Genomic DNA, 22,042 nt, shown 5'->3' with positions numbered 1-22,042 from the left:
CAAAACCCGCCCTGCAGGCACTCCCATGTGGAGGCCAGGCTAGAACCCAGGTCCTCCTGCACGTGCCCTCTACCAGGTGAGACACCTGTTGGTCTTAGTACTTTGATACTTGTTGCTCTGGACACTTTCTTTCTTTTAAATATTTATTTCTTTATTCATGAAGAATGATAGAAGGAGAGAGAGAAAGAATCAGATGTTACATGGGAGTCGGGCGGTTATTATTATTATTTCCTATTTATATTGTTAACCTGATCTTCTGAGAACTGAGGCAGGGTGTCACGGACGTGGGGCTGGGCACCACAGGCTAGCAGCTCTCTGCTCTCTTCCTTGGTGACTGACAACAATTATGTTCACAGAAGGGCAGGAGCTTGGGAGTCTGACCTCTTCTCAGAACCAGGCCAGATACATCCAGAAAAGATGGTGGCTTCAAGCTGATTTTTTTTTTTTAACTATTCATGGCTTGTTTATTATCTGGGAAGTGTGTGCATGAAATTGTCATAAGAGTATTAATTATAATTCAGAAGGAGGAGTCACAGATGAAGAGAGTGGACTGTATCGTCCTACTAGAAAGAAGCAAAGGCCTGGGTGGGGGTAGATAGCATAATGGTTATGCAAAGAGACTCTCCTGGCTCCAAAGTTCCAGGTTCAATTCCCCACACCACCGTAAACCAGAGAGGACGCAGGAGACAAGAGCCTCCTCGCAGGCGGTGGGGGCTGGCTAAGCCCTCTGTCAGGCACAGGGAAAAGCAGACCGCTATGCAGGGGGCTATTCCACTAGCCTTCCTGTGAGAGGTTTTCACTTATTTATTTATTTCACCTTTTGTTGCTCTTGTTTTGTTGTTGTTATAGTTATTATTGTTGTTATTGATGTTGTCGTTGTTGGATAGGACAGAGAGACATGGAGAGAGGAGGGGAAGACAGAGAGGGGGAGAGAAAGACAGACACCTGCAGACCTGCTTCCCCACCTGTGAAGTGACTCCCCTGCAGGTGGGGAGCCGGGGACTCAAACCGGGATCCTTGTGTGGGTGCTTGCACTTGGTGCCACGTGCACTTAACCCACTGCACCTCCGTTCGGCCTGGGCTTGCTTTTATCTTTGGAGGGAGATGGCTTTGGTAAAGGTGGGGTCTGAGAAGGAGGAGGCAGGTACTGGTGGAAAGATGGGGGTCTCTGTATTGACTGGTCTGCAGGAAGCCAGGAAGCAAGGCATCAAGTTGCTCCCCGGGCGCCCTGTCAGCATAGATGTCGGCAGGCAGACAGCACGTCCCCAAGCCAAGCTTGTGGGAAGGTCACCGGGACTTGGTCCCAGCCGCAGGGAAGCCCTTGGCTGTCCATCCTTCAGAGGCGAGGGGAGCCCAAGGGGAAGGGGCCTCTCCCTGACACCCACCTGCCCTGAGGTCCCTGTGGGTGAGCAAAGGCTCTCCGTCTCCCAAACACCTCGCAGGTGGCAGTGATGTGAAGTGAGAGAGAGAGGACGCACAGCTGTACCTGGCCAGCACCTGCTTCATGGGTCCCCGCACGAACGGGCAGAGGGAGGGCCAACCTACAGCCCGAGCTGCTGGACGAGAAACAGCTCGCCAGGAAGCGTGAGGCTGGAGCCCAGCTTGCCATCAGCCAGATGTAGGGGGCAAGCTCTGGCTCCTTGAGAGGTGGCCAGCGGGTGTTTTGAAGATCAAGAAAGGGCCCAGCAAGGCAGGGAGCTCTGAGTTTGGCAGAGGCAGCAAGCACAGCAGTGTTGGGTGCAGTGGAGCTAGAAGCCGCTGTGTGCAGGGGAGGGGGGGTAGGGGAGAGGGGAGGGAAGGGAGGGAAGGGGAGGGGAAGGGGGAAGGGGGGAGGGGAGGAGGAGGGAAGGGCGGGAGGCGGCCGTTTGAGAAAAGTGGCTTTAAGCAACCGCTGAGCATGAGCCTGGGCAGGAGGGGCCTTTGCAGAGGTGATCGGAAGGCCAGAGGAACAGCTCACCAGGTGGGTGTGCAGCGGGCCCAGGGCAGTGCCGTGACCTGAGGAAGCTCTCCACTTGCTCTCTTTCTCTGTCCCTCCTGTCCAGAGTGGTAAAAGTGATTCGTGTACAAGATCCAGGAAGGAAGGAAGGAAGGAAGGAAGGAAGGAAGGAAGGAAGGGAGGAAGGGAGGAGAAAGGTGGGATTTGAGCACATTTGTTTGCGGATGGAAATGATCTGGTAAAGAGCAGGGTAGAGAGCATAACGGTCATGCAAAGAGACGCTCATGCCTGAGGCCTCAAAGTCCCAGGTTCACAGTCCAGGGTCCAGGGCTTCATCCACTGCACCTCCTCCCAGTCCAAAAGTACCAGGTTTAAACCAACCCCCATCACCATAAGCCAGAGCTGGGCGGTGATCTGTTAAAAAAAAAAAAAAAAAACATTATTCAGGGGAAAGTGTGTGTGTGTAGTTTCCAAGGAAGGACATGATGGCAAGATCAGCACCGGAGCTGGGCAGGAGGTGTGAAGCTTCTGAATCCACAACATTCAGGGCCACCCCAGGTGGAGAGGGGAAAGAGCTCACTCAGGAAAGCGGGGTTGTTGGTGAGCGTTGAATGCATATTTGAGGTCTGTGATCATCGGTTCAAGTGGATGCCTCTCTCCCCGCTTTTTCTTATATTTATTTGTCCTTGTTGTTTTTCATTGTTGTTGTAGTTATTATTGTTGTTATTATTGATGTCATCATTGTTGGATAGGACAGAGAGAAATGGAGAGAGGAGGGGAAGACAGAGAGGGGGAGAGAAAGACAGACACCTGCAGACCTGCTTCACCGCCTGTGAAGCGACTCCCCTGCAGGTGGGGAGCCGGGGGCTCGAACCGGGATCCTTATGCAGGTTCTTGCACTTTGCGCCACGTGTGCTTAACCCAACTCCTGCCTCTCTCCCTTTCTATCTCCCTCTCTGCCCTCAGTCTCTTTCTGTCTCTACCCAATAATTAATTAATTAATTAACTAATCGATTAATTTTTAAAAGAGCGAGAGATCAGGAAAGAGCTCATTCTAGCTGTGGAGATGGGGAGGAGCAGACAGACTCAAGATGGAGTCTGGACCTTATGCCACAGTCAGGCTTCTCACTGGAGCCGCTCCTGTGCGGGAGGAGATAGGCAGAGAGCAGGAGTCCCGGTGAGGAATGTTGCCATGAGCTTCTTCTTCTTCTTCTAGCGTTTGCCCTTCTTCTGTAGCCAGTCAACAGCGTCAGGTTGAGCCTGATGTTAAGTTTCGAGACCTCCTTTGAATCTGGAGAGGTGACAGTCGTTGACTATGTGGGTCACAGTCTGTCTGGAGCCTCAGGGGTGAGCTGAGGAGGAGCCACGGGAGGCCGGGCAGGGTAACGGTCAGAGCAGTGTACGACTCCCTAGCAGAAGCTGCGCCAGCGCCCGGCTGGACCGTGGCCATCTAGGAAGTCAAGGAGGCTTTAGCATCGCAGTAAAGATTCTTTCCAGCCAGGGCCTTGGTTTGTTCACTGGCCCTGCAGAGCACGTAGGAGACAGTCAGGCTCCAGCTAGTATTTGTGGCTCTGCGTGTGTCTGACATCAGCCCTCAAACACACGTGCACACCCAGCCTCTGGGAGTCAGTGACTCGGTTCCGGGACAAATACCTTCACGGTTTTATGATGGAGGGTGATGCCTATGATTCGAGCCTGACAGCATCAGGGAGGGCCGGCCGCTTTTGTGAACGCCCTTTAAATGGGTCACAGGAGGGTTACTCAGGAGAGCGGGCTGGGTGGGGCTGGAAACGCAAGGGAGGCGGCCAGGCCGGTCGCAGGTGAGCCGGGTCTGCTTCCTGACGTCAGGCTAGCTTGACTTGGCTTCCTTCTCACATTTGCTGTTTGACTTTGTGGGAATGACAGAGATCCACACCTCAGATTGCTGCGGGCACCACTAAGAACGTCACGGCAGGCCGTGGCCAGTAGACGAAACGAAGGAAGCAGGGCTTAGAAGAAGTGTCCCCCCAGGAGCCTCACCCAGACCCTGGATACTGCGAATGAGGCCGACCATGTTCTGGCCAAGAGGTAAGAGCCTTGGGTCTTGAGGAAGAACCAATGGCAAGTCTCCTCTTTGCTTGGGTGGTGGGAGCGTTTCCAGTTTCCTCCGGGAGGACTGAGTGGTGACTGCCTTTAAAATGCTAATCACTGCCTGCCATGCAGTCTCCTGGCTGTGTGTGTGTGTGCGTGTGTGTGTGCACGTGTGCGTGTGTGTGTGTGTGTGTGGCGGGGGGTAGGGACAGTACAGGCCTTCCACATGTGAGCTCCAGGTTCAATACCCAGCAACACTATGCCAAGGAGTGCTGTTCTCCTCTCTCTCAGAAAATAAGTAAACACACACACACACACACACACACACACACACACACGTCTTTCATCAGCACTGGGGCTTCACAACTTCAAGCTGAGTTTTTTTTTCAGATGGGGGTGGGGGGAAGGGAAGTCACCACAGCACTGGGCAGCTCCAAGATTGAAGTCACCAAGTTTGCTTCACGAGGACCAGGTGCCCGGAGCACGTGTGCGCCAAAGACAAGATAAGGAAGTGGTCCAGGCGTCAGGGGAGGTGGCGCCCCTGGCACTGGAACCTCGCCACCAGCGTAATGAGAGACTAGGTGGCAGGCAGCCCGCTAAGCTGTCAATAAACACGAGGGGTGAAGACACGCTGAGAGGCACCCAGTGGTCTGACTGCTCAGATCTAGAGACAGGAGAAAACTGAGGCCAACAGCCCCATCCACTCACCCACTGGATATTTCCCCGGAGCTGGCTGTATGCCAGGTGTAGGGCCAGTGTTTCGGGTCAGTATTGCTGCGTGACACGTCACCCGGAGCTCAGAGGCTAAATCAACAGTCGTTCTCGGCTCACATATCTGGCTGGGGGCTGACTGAGCTTAGCTGTGTAGCTTTTGCTCTTGGTGATGGCGTCTGAGATTGTGGCCACCAGGGCAGAGACCCTGCAGGGGCTTCTCAGAAGGCTCGGTCACAGAGGTGACTGAGGGTGCTGGCCGATGGGTGGGCCTTTCCCCTGAGGTCTGGGTCCCCTGAGCATGGCGGGTGACTGATTTCCAGCAGCCAGGAGCACTCAGAAGTCCCAGCAAGTAGAGTCGATGCGTTTTCTTGGCCATGTTACTGATAGCCCCCAACCGTAGTGAAGTAACTAACTTATGCTTATTTCAGTACTTATTTCTCTAGGCGTCAGTCTGTAGTTTTCTGTGGGTTAGGTGGGGATTACGTTGAAGTCTTGCCGGGTTGTCCTTTTTTCTTTTCTGTTTCAATGCACCCACACTCTCACCCACAATCATCACTTCCGGCCAACTTTTTCACATAGAGAGACAGATGGGATGGGGTGGGGGGAGAGGGGGAGAGATCCCAGCACTGAAACTGCCTCCACTGGAGTGGGGGCCTGGCTCGAACCCATGTCACACACGTGTCAAAGCAGGCAAGCTATACCAGTAAGCTGTCTTGCCAGACTTTGGGTGGCTCTTGCCTGGAGGAATCGCATGAAGTTCTAGGCAAAATGCTGGCCAGGGCTGCGCTTCTCTTAAGACTTGACTGGGACTGGAGGACCCACTCCAGCCTCACAGTTGCCAGACTGGTGCTCGTTGGTGGCAGAGGGTCTCAGTTCTTCTCCACACGGTCTTCTCCTCAGGCTGCTTGAGGTCCTCACATCATAGCGATTGGCTGTCCCCCAGCCCCGTGAGGGATCTGGGGGACCAAAGCATGTTCCGAAGCCAGAGCTCTTCACTCAGGCTCCTCTGCTCACCTGGATTCCCATGGAGCGGGGCTGAGGGGGGCCGTGGAAGCGTGTGCGTGGCCTAGCCGTGAGTCTTCCCGGGGCTGCTACTCAAGGTGAGCCCGACGCTGTGAGAGCTGAAGAAATAAACCCCACCTCTGGACGGCGTGGGGGACCCTGAGTCTGCGGCCAGCTGCGGCCCCTAGGGATATAGCAGTCAGAAGGGCCCTTTTGATTCACAGAGCTTCTTTTTTTTTTTTTCTTCATTTTTTTATTTACTAATTTATTTCTTTATTTTTTTATTAATGTTTTACATTCAACAGTAAATACAATAGTTTGTACATGCATAACATTCCCCAGTTTCCCATTTAACAATACAACCAACAGAGCTTATTTTCTGTAAGACACACAGAAAACTGACGGGACAGACTGAGTGTGCCGTTCCCCTCTGTCATTCAAGTGACAGATCCAAGGCTCAGAAAAGGCAAATTATTATTTTTTAAAATAGTTTATTTAGGGTGGGGGTAGATAGCATCATGGTTATGCAAAGAGACTTTCATGCCTGAGGCTCTCAAGTCCCAGGTTCAATCCCCCACACCGCCATAAGCCTGAGCTGAGCAGTGCGCTGGTAAAAATAAATAAATAAATAAATAAATAAAAATAGTTTGGGTAGATAGCATAATGGTTATGCAAACAGACTCTCATGCCTGAGGCTCCAAAGTCCCAGGTTCAATCCCCTGCACCACCATAAGCCAGAGCTGAACAGTGCTCTGGTTGAAAATAAATAAATAAATAAATAATAAAAATAAATAAAAAGTTTATTTAGTTATTTTAAATGAAAGAGACACAGGAAGGTGTACAGAAAGTGCTATAGGAGCCCTGCTCAGCTCTGGCTTACCGTAGGGCTGGGGTCTGAACCTCGGACTTTGGAGCCTCTGGCATGAGAGTCTTTCGCAGCCCAGAAAAGGCAAATTGTTATTCTGCCAAGTCACACAGTATGTGGCAAAGCTCAACAGACCCTCCCTCCCCGCTCCCGAGGGCGGGCGGGTGCCCCCACAAGCCCTGCTCTCTCTCCCTTCTCTGCGTGCGGATACTCAGTGCGCTGCAGTGCTGAACCTCCAGTGTTGAGTAAGAAGTGACCCGAGGTGGAAAAATCCCGGACAGATAAGCTGTGCAACATGCTGACAAGTGTTAGGTGGCCAGAAAGCTAGTCTTTTCTTCTTCTCTCTGTTTCTGTGGGAGTTTTTCTTTAAAACTTTAAAATGAGCTTCTAACTCTTTTATAAAAACAGAACCCCCCCCCCCATCATTTCCTGCCGTGGCAGGTGATAGAAACCCAGCTGGGGAGAAGGGGGGAGAGGACAGGGCAGGAGCAGAGGCCCTGAGAAGTTTGGCTTCTCCTGTGCTGTGTGGTTCCTGGTGCTTTAGGTGTCTGGTCCGTCTGAAAGTCATGTGGGTTTTCAAAAATTTATTTATGTATTTATTTTGATTTGATTTGACCGAGACAGAGAGAAACTGAGAGGGAAAGAGGGGCTAGAGGAGGAGAGAGAAAGAACACTAACCTAAGGTTGCTTCCGTGAAAACAACACAGCATTTGGAACCTTCTACCCTTCCTCTGGTTAGATGAGTTTGGGCAGCCGTGGGTGGGAACGTGAAGTCCTTTGTTTTGAAACTCATCAGCCACCTGAGCGCTTGGGCCGTGGCTGGTGTGGCCAGTTGCACAGATGCTCTTACCAGCGCCTGGCAGGTGCAGCGGCTGAGTCTCGCCCCAGGCTGAGCAGTCCCACCCGCCCTGTCTGTCAGTGCGCACTCCATCCCAGGCTCCTGCATCCATTCCGAAAGCAGGGTTTGGGCCTCTGGGCAGAGTCCGTCACCAGTGGGAAGTGCTGGGAAAATCCTTCTTCTCTGGTTCCAGATGGGGTTCTGAGACACTTGGCACAGAGTTCCCAGTTGCCGTGAATCAAGGTTGGGGGTGAGTGACAACTACATAGCCAGACGCCTTTGCCTCTAGCCTTGCTGTAGTCCCTGCACCTGAAGTTTGCCCCCTGGACTTGGGCCCCCCATAGTGGATCCACTGTGTGCTTTGGTCTCTGGTTCTCCTTCCTAGGGGACGGGTAAAACGTCCAAATACTCTCTTTGCCTAACCTGTCACCCACATGCAGCCATTTTCTTCTTTCGAATTGCATGGAGGAGCTGGGTGGTGGCCACCTGGTTGAGCACACGGTATAATGCAAAAGGACCCAGGTTCCCCACCTGCAGGGGGAAAGCTTTGCAATCTCCGGCTGTCTCTATCCAATAAATAAATAAAGATAATTTTTAAAAAATTGGATTGCATGGATATGAAGCAGAGTAGTCCATGGAAACAGAAAGGGTAGCAATCCCACCGTCTCTGTGTAGAATTTTGTTTACCACCCTTCCTGTTTGGAAGCCTGACATTTTCCACGTGTCTAACCATTCTACACCAGGCACATCAGCGGCCTTTTCAAGATTAAAAAACACAGCCCATCAAAGACAGTCTTCCTCCATGTTTAGGTGGGCGTATGTGTCCAATGTCCAGCTGGGTCCTCCCAGTTCTGCTCCTTCAGAGGCCGTGTGTCCCAGTGGGGAGGAGACACAGGCTGGTACAGCACAGCTGACCCACCACTTCTGGAACTAAGACTGTGCTGGGGGTGACTTCAGGCAAGCAAGAGAAGACATTTCCCATGTCGGGGTGGAACTGAGAGGCTTGCAGCAGGAAGACAGCTCTGACAGTGGTTGTGTCAGGATTGTCGGGCCTGGGAGGGACTCAGGGCTATGCAGAGGAAAAGTTCTGTGAACAGCGGTTGGGCGGCCCCACGGAGAGAGGCACAGAGAAGCAGCAGCCTTTCTGTGCAGGAATTCCACTCAGGCTCTGTCGCACAGCACGTCAGCTAGAAGCCCCCATTCCCCCACACAGTCCTTGGAGTGACAGGCTCTTGAGGCATTTATTTGTATTTAATAACCTGGGGCCCCACATGCAAACTAGTGAAGTGAATCACTGACATCCCCCGCCACTCTAAGGTGTCTGAGAAGTGTTCTTAGAAGCATCAGCTCGGGAATCAGGCAGTAGCGCAGCGGGTTAAGTGCAAGGACGGCGTAAGGATTCCGGTTCGAGCCCCCGCTCCCCACCTGCAGGGGGGTAACTTCAGAAGCAGTGAAGCAGGTCTGCAGGTGTCTGTCTTTCTCTCCCTCTCTCTGTCTTCCCCTCCTCTCTCCATTTCTCTGTCCTATCCAGCAATGACAACATCAATAATAACTACAACAACAAAACAACAAGGGCAACAAAAGGGAATAAATAAATTAATAGGGAATAAATAAATTAATTTAAAAAAAAAGAAGCATCAGCCTGAGGGTGAGGCAGCCCTAACCCCCGGGACTCACCCCGTGGCCCTTCCAACAGATGTTCATGTTTTGATGATGGAAGTGGTCCTCCTGATTTTTAATGGGATGTTTGTTTATTTATTGTTGGTACCATGATTAACTCAAAACCTCACACATGCAGTGTACATGCTCTACCACTGAGCGATATCCCCAGCCAAGTGTTTCCTTCCTTCCTTCCTTTTAAAATTCATTTTAGTTTATTTATTTATTAGAGGCAGAGAGAAATTGAGATGGGAGGGTGAGACAGACAGACACCTGCACCCTGCTTCACCACTTGTGAGGAAGTGGGGACCAGGGGCTTGAACCTGGCTCCTTACACACTGTAACGTGAGCACTTAACCAAACCAGGTGCGCCACCACCTGGCCCCCTTTCTTCGATACTCCCTGCCTCTCTTTTTCTTTCTCTCTTCTTTCTTTCTTTTTCTCTCTCCTTTTTCCTTTCTCTCTTTCAGAAAAGACAGTGCATTGGCTGGAAAACACCTCGAGTTGGGGAGCCTGTAGGCAGCACAGGCCCCAGCCAGGTCTTTATTTTAAGGGAATTTTGGCCCAGACTCCTAGAGGGAGAGGAGGGAGAGAAATGTTGGGGAAGATGGCTAAAGGGCTCTAAATTCCAATTCCATCAGACCTGGGGCGGGGGGGGGGGGGGGAAGGATATTCAGAAGTAGTAGGTGTGACTTAGAAAGGGAAAAAAAGGCAAGGCAATAGAGAAAAATGGGCAAAATATTTATATACAGACAGTTATAGAAGTAATAGTCAGCCCATGTTTGTGATAATGGGAGAACCACTGCAGTGTCCAGTGGAAGGAGTGGGGACACAGAGCTCGGGTGGTGGGAAATCTTTATTAATATTTTTCATTGTATTTCATATGTTGGGGAGAGATTGAGAGAGAGAAAAAATGAAGCCAGAGGGCCGTTTCAGGATGTGCCACGCCAGGGCCGGAGCCAGGAGCCTCTAGTGTGCAAGTCTACCAGAGTGCCAGTTGACCCATTTCCTCACTTGTGTTCTCTCTCTCTCTCTCTCTTTTATTTTAAAATATATTTATTTATTTATTATTTTTGAATAGAGACAGAGAAATTGAGAGGGGAGGAGGAGATGGGGAGAGAGGCAGCGAGACACCTGCAGCCCTGCTTCACCACACGTGAAGCTTTTCCCCCTGCAGGTGGGGACTGGGGGCTTGAACCTGAGTCCTTGTGCATTGTAATGTGTGTGCTTAACCGGGTGCACCACTGCCTGGCTCCCCTCGCCTTAAAGATTTACATTATTTTACAGACTGGAGGATAGTTCCTCAGTAGGGCCAGTTTATTGCTGTGTGAGACCTAGCTTTGAGCCCCAACCCCGTTTCTGAAATAAAATGAAAAGAAAAATAAAGTCAGCCTGTAGCAATTATGTGTGATTTATGTAGTAGTTATGTGTGATTTACACATAACAACGCCCCAGACACCCACACCCCCACCCCACCCACCCCACACACCACACCACAGCATCCCACCCCACCCCACCCCACCCCACACACCACCAGGAAAACAACCAAACTTCAACAAAGGACCTGTGTATAGAGAGACCAGAGCATTGATCTGGCATGTTGGGTGCCAGGGATTGAACCTGAGGCATGTAAGTCCTGTGAGCCGTCCACTGAACCGCTTCCTCCGGGTGCAGATAATGTACTGATTCACTGTTTACAGAAGGTTTGGCATGGGCACCGCAGGCGACTGCCATTCTGAGAGGCATATTACCAGCCTGTAAGGACCCACAGTGCTACACCTCCAAGGCTCCTTAACTCATACCCTGCTCCAGGCAGGATTTTTAAGATGTGGCCAAGAAGAGCGTTGGGCTGTTTATTGATATTGACCAGTGTTGTGTATTTCCAAACACCCACAACCACAGTCTTCTCCTGTTGAGACCAGACTTCCCTTCCCTACGGGGAAGACCCAGGGCAGGCCAAGGCCACTCCAGGCAGGGGTCCTCTAGAAACTGGCTGGCGGGGTCGGGCAGTAGTGCAGCGGGTTAAGCGCAGGTGGCGCAAAGCGCAAGGACCTGCTTAAGGATCCCTGTTTGAGCCCGGATCCTCACCTGCAGAGGAGTCGCTTCACAGGCGGTGAAGCAGATCTGCAGGTGTCTGTCTTTCTCTCCCCCTCTGTCTTCCCCTCCTCTCTCTGTCCTATCCAACAACAATGAGTGACAACAATAACAACTGCAAGAAGTGCAACAACAAGGGCAACAAAAATGGGAAAAATGGCCTCCAGGAGCAGTGGATTCACCGTTTGCCTGGAGTTCCAGCAATAACCCTGGAGGCAAAAAACAAAACAAACAACAACAGAATTAAAAAGAAAGAAACTTGCTAGTGACGTCAGATCACTGGGTGTGGTCACTCCAACACAGTCCCACCAGGTAGCCTGTAAGGGGCTGTCCTCACGGGAGGGTCTAGGTGGAAAGGTGGCTGCCCTTTATCCAGATCTGGGCACAGCAACTCCCAGTTCCGACGCGGGTCTGAGGCAGCAGGAGGGGCGAGACTGTGGCTGACAGTGTGGGCAGGCAGAGTCCAAGGCTGGGCCTGCTGGTGGCAATGAGCAAGGGCCTGTTCGCCATCAGGCTGTGCAAGCGTCTTCTCACCAGTCAGAGCCCTCCGCCCTGCAGCCTGCAGCCCGCTCGGCCAGTCTCCCAGCCACACGACTGATTCCGAGGCTCAAAGACTCTTCCCTTATTTTTGGCGGTTGAATTTCAAGTTCACTACGATGCCAGACTCAAAATAAGCACCTGAATCTGGCTCTAATAGTGTGTGTTGGGGGGGGGGGGATGCATATTTTCCTACAGGCCCTGCCAGACACGGGAAATCAGAGGCTTTAAGTCAGACTCTGGAGCTGCACTCCACACCTGGGTTAGTCTGAGCGGGAGTTGGAGACCCAGGTTGCAGCAGGCCCAGCCCAGCCCACCACTCACTCACCCGTGCACCCCCAGGGCGCCTCTGGGAGGCACTTTGCTCTCCTGCAGACGCTGCCTCTGCGCCAAGGGCAGTGTGTGCAGGAAAAGGGCGGTGTGTGTGCCCGGCGCGGTAGAGGGTGGCGCGTGTGCCGGGCGCGGTAGAGGGCGGCGTGTGGCGGGCGCGGTAAAGGGCGGCGTGTGCCGGGCGCGGTAAAGGGCGCGTGTGCCGGGCGCGGTAAAGGGCAGCGTGTGCTGGGCGCGGTAAAGGGCGGCGCGTGTGCCGGGCGCGGTAAAGGGCGGCGCGTGTGCCGGGCGCGGTAAAGGGCGCGTGTGCCGGGCGCGGTAAAGGGCGCGTGTGCGGGGCGGTAATGGGCGGCGCGTGTGCCGGGCGGTAAAGGGCGGCGTGTGCCGGGCGCGGTAAAGGGCGCGTGTGCCGGGCGCGGTAAAGGGCGCGTGTGCGGGGCGGTAATGGGCGGCGCGTGTGCCGGGCGGTAAAGGGCGGCGTGTGCCGGGCGCGGTAAAGGGCGGCGTGTGCCGGGCGCGGTAAAGGGCGCGTGTGCCGGCGCGGTAGAGGGCGGCGTGTGCCGGGCGCGGTAGAGGGCGGCGTGTGCCGGGCGCGGTAGAGGCCGCGTGTGCCGGGCGCGGTAGAGGGCGCGTGTGCCGGGCGGTAAAGGGCGGCGTGTGTGCCGGGCGGTAAAGGGCGCGTGTGCCGGGCGCGGTAGAGGCCGCGTGTGCCGGGCGCGGTAGAGGGCGCGTGTGCCGGGCGGTAAAGGGCGGCGTGTGTGCCGGGCGGTAAAGGGCGCGTGTGCCGGGCGCGGTAGAGGGCGCGTGTGCCTGGCGCGGTAAAGGGCGCGTGTGCCGGGCGCGGTAGAGGCCGCGTGTGCCGGGCGCGGTAGAGGGCGCGTGTGCCGGGCGGTAAAGGGCGGCGTGTGCGGGGCGCGGTAAAGGGCGGCGTGTGCGGGGCGCGGTAAAGGGCGGCGCGTGTGCCGGGCGCGGTAAAGGGCGGCGTGTGCCGGGCGCGGTAAAGGGCGCGTGTGCCGGCGCGGTAGAGGGCGGCGTGTGCCGGCGCGGTAGAGGGCGGCGTGTGCCGGCGCGGTAGAGGGCGGCGTGTGCCGGGCGCGGTAAAGGGCGCGTGTGCCGGGCGCGGTAAAGGGCGCGTGTGCCGGGCGCGGTAGAGGGCGGCGTGTGCGGGGCGCGGTAAAGGGCGCGTGTGCCGGGCGCGGTAGAGGGCGCGTGTGCGGGGCGCGGTAGAGGGCGCGTGTGCGGGGCGCGGTAAAGGGCGCGTGTGCGGGGCGCGGTAAAGGGCGGCGCGTGTGCCGGGCGCGGTAAAGGGCGCGTGTGCCGGGCGCGGTAGAGGGCGGCGCGTGTGCTGGGTGCGGCCTGTGGGCTCTGCCCCCCGGAGCCGACTCCTGCGAGCGGAGGACAGAAGCGCCCACGGCGGCCCCACACCCCCACCCGAGGGGCTCTGCCTGCAGAGACGTCGGTCCTCCAGCCTCAGTGTCTGTCTCACGGGGCAGCTTGGCCTCCATTTGTTGCTAGGGCGCAGGAAGAGGGAATTGCATGTGCAGAGAGCGCTGGCAAGAGCCGCAGCGAGGGCGGAAGCGAGTAGAGACTCGTCTCCCCACGCGGACTCAGGGTTCCCCAGCCGCCCCCCTCTCGCAGCCCCCTCCTCTGCGGTCCCTTTAACAGGCCTGACCAATCGCCCGCGCGTTTCCGCGGCCGCTCCGCGATCGGCGAGTAGGGGCTGGATTGGCCCTGCCTGGCACGCGGCCCGCCCCGCCCCTGCGGCGCTCTGATTGGCAGCGGCTCTGAGGCGCGGGGCGGGGCCGGGGGCGGGGCCGCTGTCGGGGCGGGGCTGCGGGGCCGGGGGCGGCGGGCAGCGGGACGCGGCGGGAGCCGGAGCCGGAGCGGGGCTGGAGCGGGGCCGGGGCCGGGCCGGGGCGGCGAGACGGGCGCCAGCGCAGTACCATGAGGCAGCCGCGGACCCGAGGTGAGCGGCCGGCGCTGCGGGGAGGATGCGGGAGCCCGTTGGGCGCGGGGTCGGCGGCCGTTGGCGGCGGGCTGGCTGTCGGGCTCCCCGGGCCCCGCCCCGCGGTGGCGGCTGTTGACAGCGGCCGCTGAGGCCCGGAGCCGCCGCTCAGTCGGGAGAGTGGGCGGTCTGGGCCGGATCGCGGCCTGAGGCGGGTCGGGGTCCTCGGGGGATCGGGGTCCTCGGGGGTCGGGGGTCGGGGTCCTCGGGGGGTCGGGGGTCGGGGTCCTCGGGGGTCGGGGGTCGGGGTCCTCGGGGGGTCGGGGGTCGGGGTCCTCGGGGGTCGGGGTCCTCGGGGGCCGGGGTCTTCGGGGGTCGGGGTCCTCGGGGGTCGGGGTTCGGGGTCCTCGGGGGATCGGGGTCCTCGGGGGTCGGGGTCCTCGGGGGTCGGGGTCCTCGGGGGTCGGGGTCCTCGGGGGTCGGGGGTCGGGGTCCTCGGGGGGTCGGGGGTCGGGGTCCTCGGGGGGTCGGGGGTCGGGGTCCTCGGGGGGTCGGGGTCCTCGGGGGTCGGGGTCCTCGGGGGCCGGGGTCCTCGGGGGTCGGGGGCCGGGGTCCTCGGGGGTCGGGGGCCGGGGTCCTCGGGGCTCGGGGTCCTCGGGGGTCGGGTGCTGGCGTCCTCGGGGGTCGGCGTCCTCGGGAGGTTGGGGGGTCCTCGGGTGCCGGGCTCCTCGGGGCTCGGGGTCCTCGGGGCTCGGGGTCCTCGGGGGTCGGGGGTTGGGGTCCTTGGGGTCGGGGTCGTCGGGGCCTGGGGGTTCGGGAGCCGGGGGTTCGGGGGCCGGGGGTGGTCCAGGCGCGAATTAGAGGGAACCAGCAGGTGAGTTGCCGGAATACCGGGTTCCCGCCCCCGTCGGAGGCGGTGGCGACATGGGCCATGCGGGTGGGGGCGCGGCTGGAGGCGGCGTGGGGGCCGCAGGGTGACAGGTGGCATTAGGTCGAGGCCTCAGGCCAGGTGCCAGGGCTGCGGGTGAGCCCCCAGTGCGGCCTGGGCCCGGGGAGGGTACAACACAGTCCTACAAGGTGGAGGTATTTTTTTTTTTAATTCCCTTTTGTTGCCATTGTTTCATTGCTGTAGTTATTGTTGTTGTTGTTGTTGTCGTCGTTGTTGGATAGGACAGAGAGAAATGGAGAGAGGAGGGGAAGACAGAGAGGGGGAGAGAAAGACAGACACCTGCAGACCTGCCTCACCGCCTGTGAAGCGACTCCCCTGCAGGTGGGGAGCCGGGGCTTGAACCGGGATCCTTATGCCGGTCCGCTTTGCGCCACGTGCGCCACATGCGCTTAACCCGCTGCGCTACCGCCCGACTCCCACAAGGGGTAGTTTTTTGAACAGCCCCTGGGTGGGTTGATGGTTCCTTAAAAGCTACAGTTGTTATAGTGACAGGGCCCTGCACAGAGCAGAGTCTGCTGCCACCCTCGCTCTCCCCTGGCTCGCGGATGCTGGGGGTGGGGGTCCACTTGGTGGGGGTGAAGGGGATGTGTGGGCTCCTTGGAGGCAGGTGGGAACTGCCTTCCTGGCTGAAGTGCCCGGCCTTGGCGCCACGGCCACTCTGCCCGAGCAGGAGGACAGCTTTTTGCAGGTTCTGATGATTGTCATGGTGGGTTCTGAGTCCTTTTGGGGGCCAGAAGGTGGTGCACCTACAGACATGGGGCAGGGCTGCGGGGGTCTCTCTTCCTCTCTATCTCCCCCTCCCTCTCAATTTCTGTCTTTATCCCGAGTATATATTTATATGAGTCCTTTCTGCTGCTAGGCTAAGCTATAGAGGAAACTGACTTTTATGCAGAAACCAGTATGGACACGGAGTGGCCCTGAGCCCTGAGCTGTGGCACGGGACATCTGGGGAGTCTGGGCTTATGGGTGTCAGAACTTGTCACAGTGAAGTGTGTGTCACAGGGGGGAACAGGGAAGCTGCCCTTTCTACTACCTCGTACCCAGCGCGTAAGTTATCGCAGTGTCCTCTCACGTTCTCTGCAAAATTGATAGTTGATCTAAACTTACAGAAGACAGGTAAGCCTTCCAGGGTAGTAGGGGTAGGGTGGCCTTTTTGCCGTAGTTTCCTTCAGACAAGTTTCCCTCGGCATCAGCGAAGGCTTGAAAGGGGCTGTGGAGGGCTCTGGGTGAACCTGTTTGCACATTTATGTCCAGGAAAAGTCGCTATTCCTGCTGGCAAGACAACAAACTGACCTCAGCCAGAGGTGGGGGAGCTGAGCCAGCTGACACAGTGCCCTGTCGGTGGGATGGAGGAGGAGCGGGCGAGGGTGCCGGCCTTTTGGGGGTGTGCGGCAGGGTGGAATGTCATGGGGCCGTGAGCTGCAGCAGGTGCACGAGGTAGGGCTTGTTTCCAGGGCGCTTCTGGAGAAGAGGCAGCAGCACTAGGCCTTCAGGCAGAACAGGTGGAAAGGATGCTTTGGAGCTTGGGTCAAAAGAAGTTGCACGGAGTTAAAAAAATATTCCTTCAACTCATTTTTATTCAGAAACTTCAAGCCATCTGAATACAGTGGAGGTTTGTGAAGGGGGTGAACGTTTTGTCCCTGTGTGCTGCATGGTTCGCCTCCCCTCCAAGTCAGAGCTCTTGTCTTCTGAGAGTTTCTGGAAGCTCTTGAGAAGCGCATCCATTATTCTTACCGGCCGGCGGGGAAGTTACTTCTGCTGCTGGTTTCCTGTGACAGGTTCCAGCCGCCTTCATCTTCGTATCTTTTGACGGGTGTCTGTGGATGGGATGAAGTTCTAGTCTTCTTCTCCCCACCCTCCCCTTATCAGGCTCACTCACTGAAGAGTCTTTGAGTTCTGAAACGCACACAGTCCCTGTTTTCCCCTGCCCCAGGCTCCGCTTCTGTCTGTCTGTCCTGTTCTCTCTCTTGAGGCTTACTTCTGGGAATCATTGAGTTCACTGGGAATGTCTGTGCTGTGAGTCTGTCCCCAAGTAGGTTAGTACAGGAAGAGAACACGGGTTGGATTCCCAGCTCTGCCTCTTCTCCACTGTGCTCATGGTGGGGTGTCTGTGCTGTGAGTCTGTCCCCAAGTAGGTTAGTACAGGAAAGGAACACGGGTTGGATTCCCAGCTCCGCCTCTTCTCCACTGTGCTCATGGTGGGGAAGAGGCGGCGTGCCTGGCGCCTCACTGCCCGGTGCGGTTCTGGGTGATTTGTGGGTGTCGAGACATACCAGTCTCTGCCATAAACAGCTGCTCTGACTTGCCAGGTGCTTCCTGGTCACGTCAGGCAACTTACGTTCTCCGTGTCTGTCTCTTTCCCTAAATCGTTGTACTGCAGGTGGGAAGAATAATAGTCTGTAGTCCGGCTGTTGACACATAAGTCAGTTTCTCACCTTGTGATGGGTCTGCACACCTCTCCCACCCCAGCCCCAGGGTAGGCCCTTCTCTGCCGTCAGCCACCAGGCCCCCAAGCCCTCTGCCCCTGCCTCCCCGGTCCCCACCCGACCCCCCATCATCTGCTTTGGTGCAGTATGCCTTTTCTTGCACCCTAGTGTCTTTATCTGTAAAATGGAACAGTATTCACATTTCAGCAATGCAAGGCATTTCTGGGGAAATGTGCTTCGTAATTGCATGGTTTTAACTGGTAGAGTTGGTCGTAACTCCCATTGTTTTTGGTCCATAAACTACTTCTGTGTCTTACAGTGAGTGGGCTTCCTCTCAGGTGAGCTTTGGCGTAGTTCACTGTAGGTAGCTGTGAGGGTTCCATGGCATCACTGGTGTCTGTGTGGCACCAGGGAGCCCCAGTAACAGGTGATTGTTGAGTGGCTGAGCATACGGCTGACTGGCAGGTGGCTCTGGGGTGAAGCTGAGGGACATCTTGGGAGATTGTTGCTCAGAATGCAGGCAGTCGGCCGTGGGCTGTAGGCTGAGGGGGGGCCTCTCCCCTCCCCTCCCTTCCCCTCCTCTCTGTCTCTGCCTCTTTCTGTTGCCACGGCTTTGCTGCTAACTGAAAAGGATGACCTTTTCAGATAGAGGCAGAGGGGAACTGCTGCAGTACTGGAACTTGCCTACTGCTGTGGGGTTGGCCTTGCCAGGCGCCTCCCCAGGTGAGCTATCCTGCCAACCCCCTGCGATGCTTTCTGGTTTTCCTGGAGCTCCTCTGGCCAAGTCGCGTCCCTATTCATAGCATTAACGTCAGGAACTAATGAGCCATGGGCAGACAGCTCTCTTTGTCCTGGCTGTTCATGAAGGTTTTTGTCAACAAAACAAATATTATTCTAAGAAGATTGGAAACTCATGCTGGTGTGAATAACCTTGCGTGTGAGTTTCAAAGCACCTCAAGGTTATACACAAGACAGATTTCTTATTTTTAAAAAATATTTGTTTATTGGATAGCTATAGAAATAGAGGGAGAAGGGGAGATAGAGAGGGAGAGAGACAGACAGACACTTGCAGCCCTGCTTCACTGCTCATGAAGTTTTCCCCTTACAGGTGGGGTCTGAGGGCTTGAACCCAGGTTCGTGTACCTTCAACTGAGTGGGCCACTGCCTGGACCTCTCATTTTTTGTTTGTTTTTTATGTATTTGTTTTCATGAGAAACATAAACAGCGGAACACTGCTGAGTTTTGATTTATGTGCTGCCAGGATTGAACCTGGGACCGCAGGGATGCCGGTGTGCTGTGCTGTGCTGCTGTATTACCACCCGGACCCCCAGTTTGTTTACTTACTTACTACTGTTACTGCTTTTGTGGTTGTCTTTGACAGAGCATTCCAAAACCTTTTAAATGATTCAATTATTTGACTTAGAGAAATTTTTTTTTAAGATTTTATTTACTTATTAATGAGAAAGATAGGAGGAGAGAGAAAGAACCAGACATCACTGGCACATGTGCTGCCGGGACTCGAACTCAGGACCTCATGCCTGAGAGTCCAAAGCTTTATCACTGCGCCACCTCCCGGACCACTAGGAGATAAATTTTAAGAAGTCCTTTTTTTTTTTTTTTTTTTATTAAAGAAAGGATAAATTAACAAAACCATAGGGTAGGAGGGGTACAACTCCACACAATTCCCACCACCCAATCTCCATAACCCACCCCCTCCCCTGATAGCTTTCCCATTCTCTATCCCTCTGGGAGCATGGACCCAGGGTCATTGAGGGATGCAGAAGGTGGAAGGTCTGGCTTCTGTCATAGCTTCCCCGCTGAACATGGACGTTGACTGGTCGGTCCATACTCCCAGTCTGCCTCTCTCTTTCCCTAGTAGGGTGGGTCTCTGGGGAAGCTGAGCTCCAGGACACATTGGTGGGGTCTTCAATCCAGGGAAGCCTGGCCAGCATCCTGGTGGCATCTGGAACCTGGTGATTGAAAAGAGAGTTAACATACGAAGCCAAACATTTTGTTGAGCAAAGAAGTCCTTTTCTGTTCAGTACCAGCCTCCTAAAGTGAGGAGGTTGAAGAGCCACGTGCTTCTAGAAATGTCTGGCTTTTGATCGCCATTGCTAGGCAGTCTAGACAGTGTGACTCAGGGGAGTACCTTCCCATTCCATCTGTGAACAGGACTCCCACACGCACTGCCAGACTTCCAGTCCCATCACCCTCTGCCCATTTCTTCCACCCACCTTCCATTGTTTCTAGTAACTACCATAGTTTTCACTAAATCTACGAGATATTCTTGTCAGTTTGTTTGCTTTGGTTATTTACATTCCACCCATGAAGGAAACCGTGTAGGAATTATCTTTTACCCCACCACTGTGTCCTGGAGCCCCACCTCCCCAGAGCCCTGCCCCACCAGGGAAAGACAGAAACAGGCTGGGGGGATGGATCCATCTGCCAACACCCATGTCCAGCGGAGAAGCAACTACAGAAGCCAGACCTCCTACCTTCTGCATCCCATAATGATCCTGGGTCCATACTCCCAGAGGGATAAAGAATAGGGAAGCTTCCAATGGAGGGGAGGGCCTGTGGTTTTCTGGTGCTGGGAATTGTGTGGAAATGTACCCCTTTTATCTGACAATCTTATCGATCATTATTAAATCACCAATAAAAAAGAGGGAGTCCAGCAGTGGGTTAAGCACATGTGTTGCAAAGCGCAAGGACCAGCGTGAGGATCCCGGTTCGAGCCCCTGGCTCCCCACCTGCAGGGGAGTCGCTTCCCAGGCGGTGAAGCAGGTCTGCAGGTGTCTGTCTTTCTCTCCCCCTCTCTGTCTTCCCCTCCTCTCTCCATTTCTCTCTGTCCTATCCAACAACGATGACATCAATAACAAGAACAATAACTACAGCAACAATAAAAACAACACGGGCAACAGAAAGTAAATACAAAAAAAAAAAAAGAAAAAAAGAAATTGTCTTAAATTTAATCCCCTCAAACTCCATGCCTTTTGCTACCAAAACATAATTTGCCAGTAAAACATAATTTCATCCTTTTTTTTGGTCACTGCTCTAGGCTGGCATTTACAGAGTCACACAGAGAAAGCTTTCTTCAGGACAGTGGGGGTGGGGCTGGATCCTGGGCAGAGAAAACACACCGTCCACACAAGCCAGACCTTTCTTGTAACGCTTGGTTGCATTGTGTGGCGGTTCTGTGAGGCACCGTTAGCCTGAGTGATGCTTGTCAGACTGCAAGTGCAGAAACGTGGCTGCCACTGGGTGAGGGAAGAAAGAGCTGGAGCTGGTGTGGAGAGGCCTGTCTCCAGTTCTGGCAGACTCACCTGGGCCTAGAGGGCCTCTTCAAAAGCAATAGCTTGAGTGTCCTGGGAGGTGACACCGTGGTTAGAATGTTGAACTTACAAGCCTGAGATCCTGAGTTTGGTCCCAGGCGTTACTTGTAGCTCAGAGATGCTCTGTCCTCTCTCTCATTAATAAACAAGTAGACCTTACGAAACCAGTGAGGACTTGATTTCATCTCCCTCTCCAATACAGTGCCATAGATTATGAGAATCTGTAAGTCTGAGTATCTAAAAGTCAAACTGGGCTGGGGAATAGCTGGTTGACATGGGACTTGCATGCCAGAGGCTCTTGGTTCAGTCCCTAGCGGCACATATACTGGAGGGGGGCATTATTTTATTTCATATGAAATAAATAAAGTTAACTATTTAGAAAACAGGAAATTAAATGGTTGAAAAGCAATGACTTCACTCAGGATATGGGCCTCTCAGTTGAATGTTTGTGACAGCACCAGCTTTGTAAAGCAGAAGACAGCGGGCAGGTGATGACTGTGAGTAGCTGTTGCTCACGGGGAGTGAGCTGTGCTGGGCACCGTTCCTGCTTTTAAACCTCTCACATCAGGGCCAGCGGCGGCATGCGTGGTAGGGTGCACAGGTCACCGTGTGCGAGGACCCAGGCTCCAGCCCCTGGTCCCCACCGGCGGGGAGCCCCGTGTGGAGCAGTGAGCACCTTTCATCTTTCTTTCTCCCCGCTCCCACCCCCATCAGAAAAAGAAGAAAATTATAAAATAAAAAATGCTGTCACTGAGCAGGTGCTGAGTCCAGGGGCGGCCCTGGGGGCAAAACAAAGAAACTGGAGTTTCCAGCCCTGTGGGGAGCAGAGGCAACATGCTCTCTCCCGCCTGTGGTGGTTCTGGTCAGCGTAGTTTCATGACAGTGATGGGAGGGCAGAGCGGGACACCGGAGCCTGGCTCGGCCGGCGGCGGGCAGGAGGCTCTGCTGTCTGCTCCTTTCCTCCCTCCTGGGGCACAGCCCAGGGCCTGCGCGCGTGACGGCACTGGCAGGCATCTTCATGGGGATTTGTTTTGGGTTCATTTTGAAAACAATCTGTGATGGGGGAAGGGGTGCAGGTTTTATATTTGTGAGGACAGCACCGCGCCACGTGCTGTGGAGCTGCCCCGGTGATGGTCTGGAACCCATGGCCACGTGCCCTGTCCTTGTCTTTCAAAGTGACCTGTGTCCTGACCCCAAGGATATGGTCTCTGTATGTCTCTCCATGATGATAAGCTTACTGAGTGACCTGTGTGCTGACCCCAAGGATATGGTCTCTGTATGTCTCTCCACGATGATAAGCTTACTGAGTGACCCGTGTGCTGACCCCAGGGATATGGTCTCTGTA

General features: G+C 55.1%; 1 protein-coding gene across 6 annotated transcripts in view; it reads left to right on the top strand.

The window, feature by feature from the left end:
- The first annotated feature begins 3,838 nt into the window (after window positions 1-3,838).
- TEX2 (testis expressed 2) overlaps window positions 3,839-22,042 on the top strand; it is a 109,507-nt gene continuing 91,303 nt past the window's right edge. For 2 of the 6 annotated variants that reach the window (XM_060202558.1, XM_060202563.1), the window contains exon 1: window positions 13,888-14,011. The gene's annotated coding sequence lies outside the window, so the exon portion shown is untranslated. Of the gene's footprint in view, window positions 4,004-13,887; window positions 14,012-22,042 lie in introns of those variants that run through there. The other 4 variants (XM_060202564.1, XM_060202557.1, XM_016190242.2 and 1 more) reach the window with 4 other exon arrangements.

This window comes from Erinaceus europaeus, chromosome 12 (genome assembly GCF_950295315.1).
Source record: "Erinaceus europaeus chromosome 12, mEriEur2.1, whole genome shotgun sequence".
Lineage (NCBI taxonomy): Eukaryota > Metazoa > Chordata > Mammalia > Eulipotyphla > Erinaceidae > Erinaceus > Erinaceus europaeus.
This window is presented reverse-complemented; position numbering and strand designations above follow the sequence as displayed.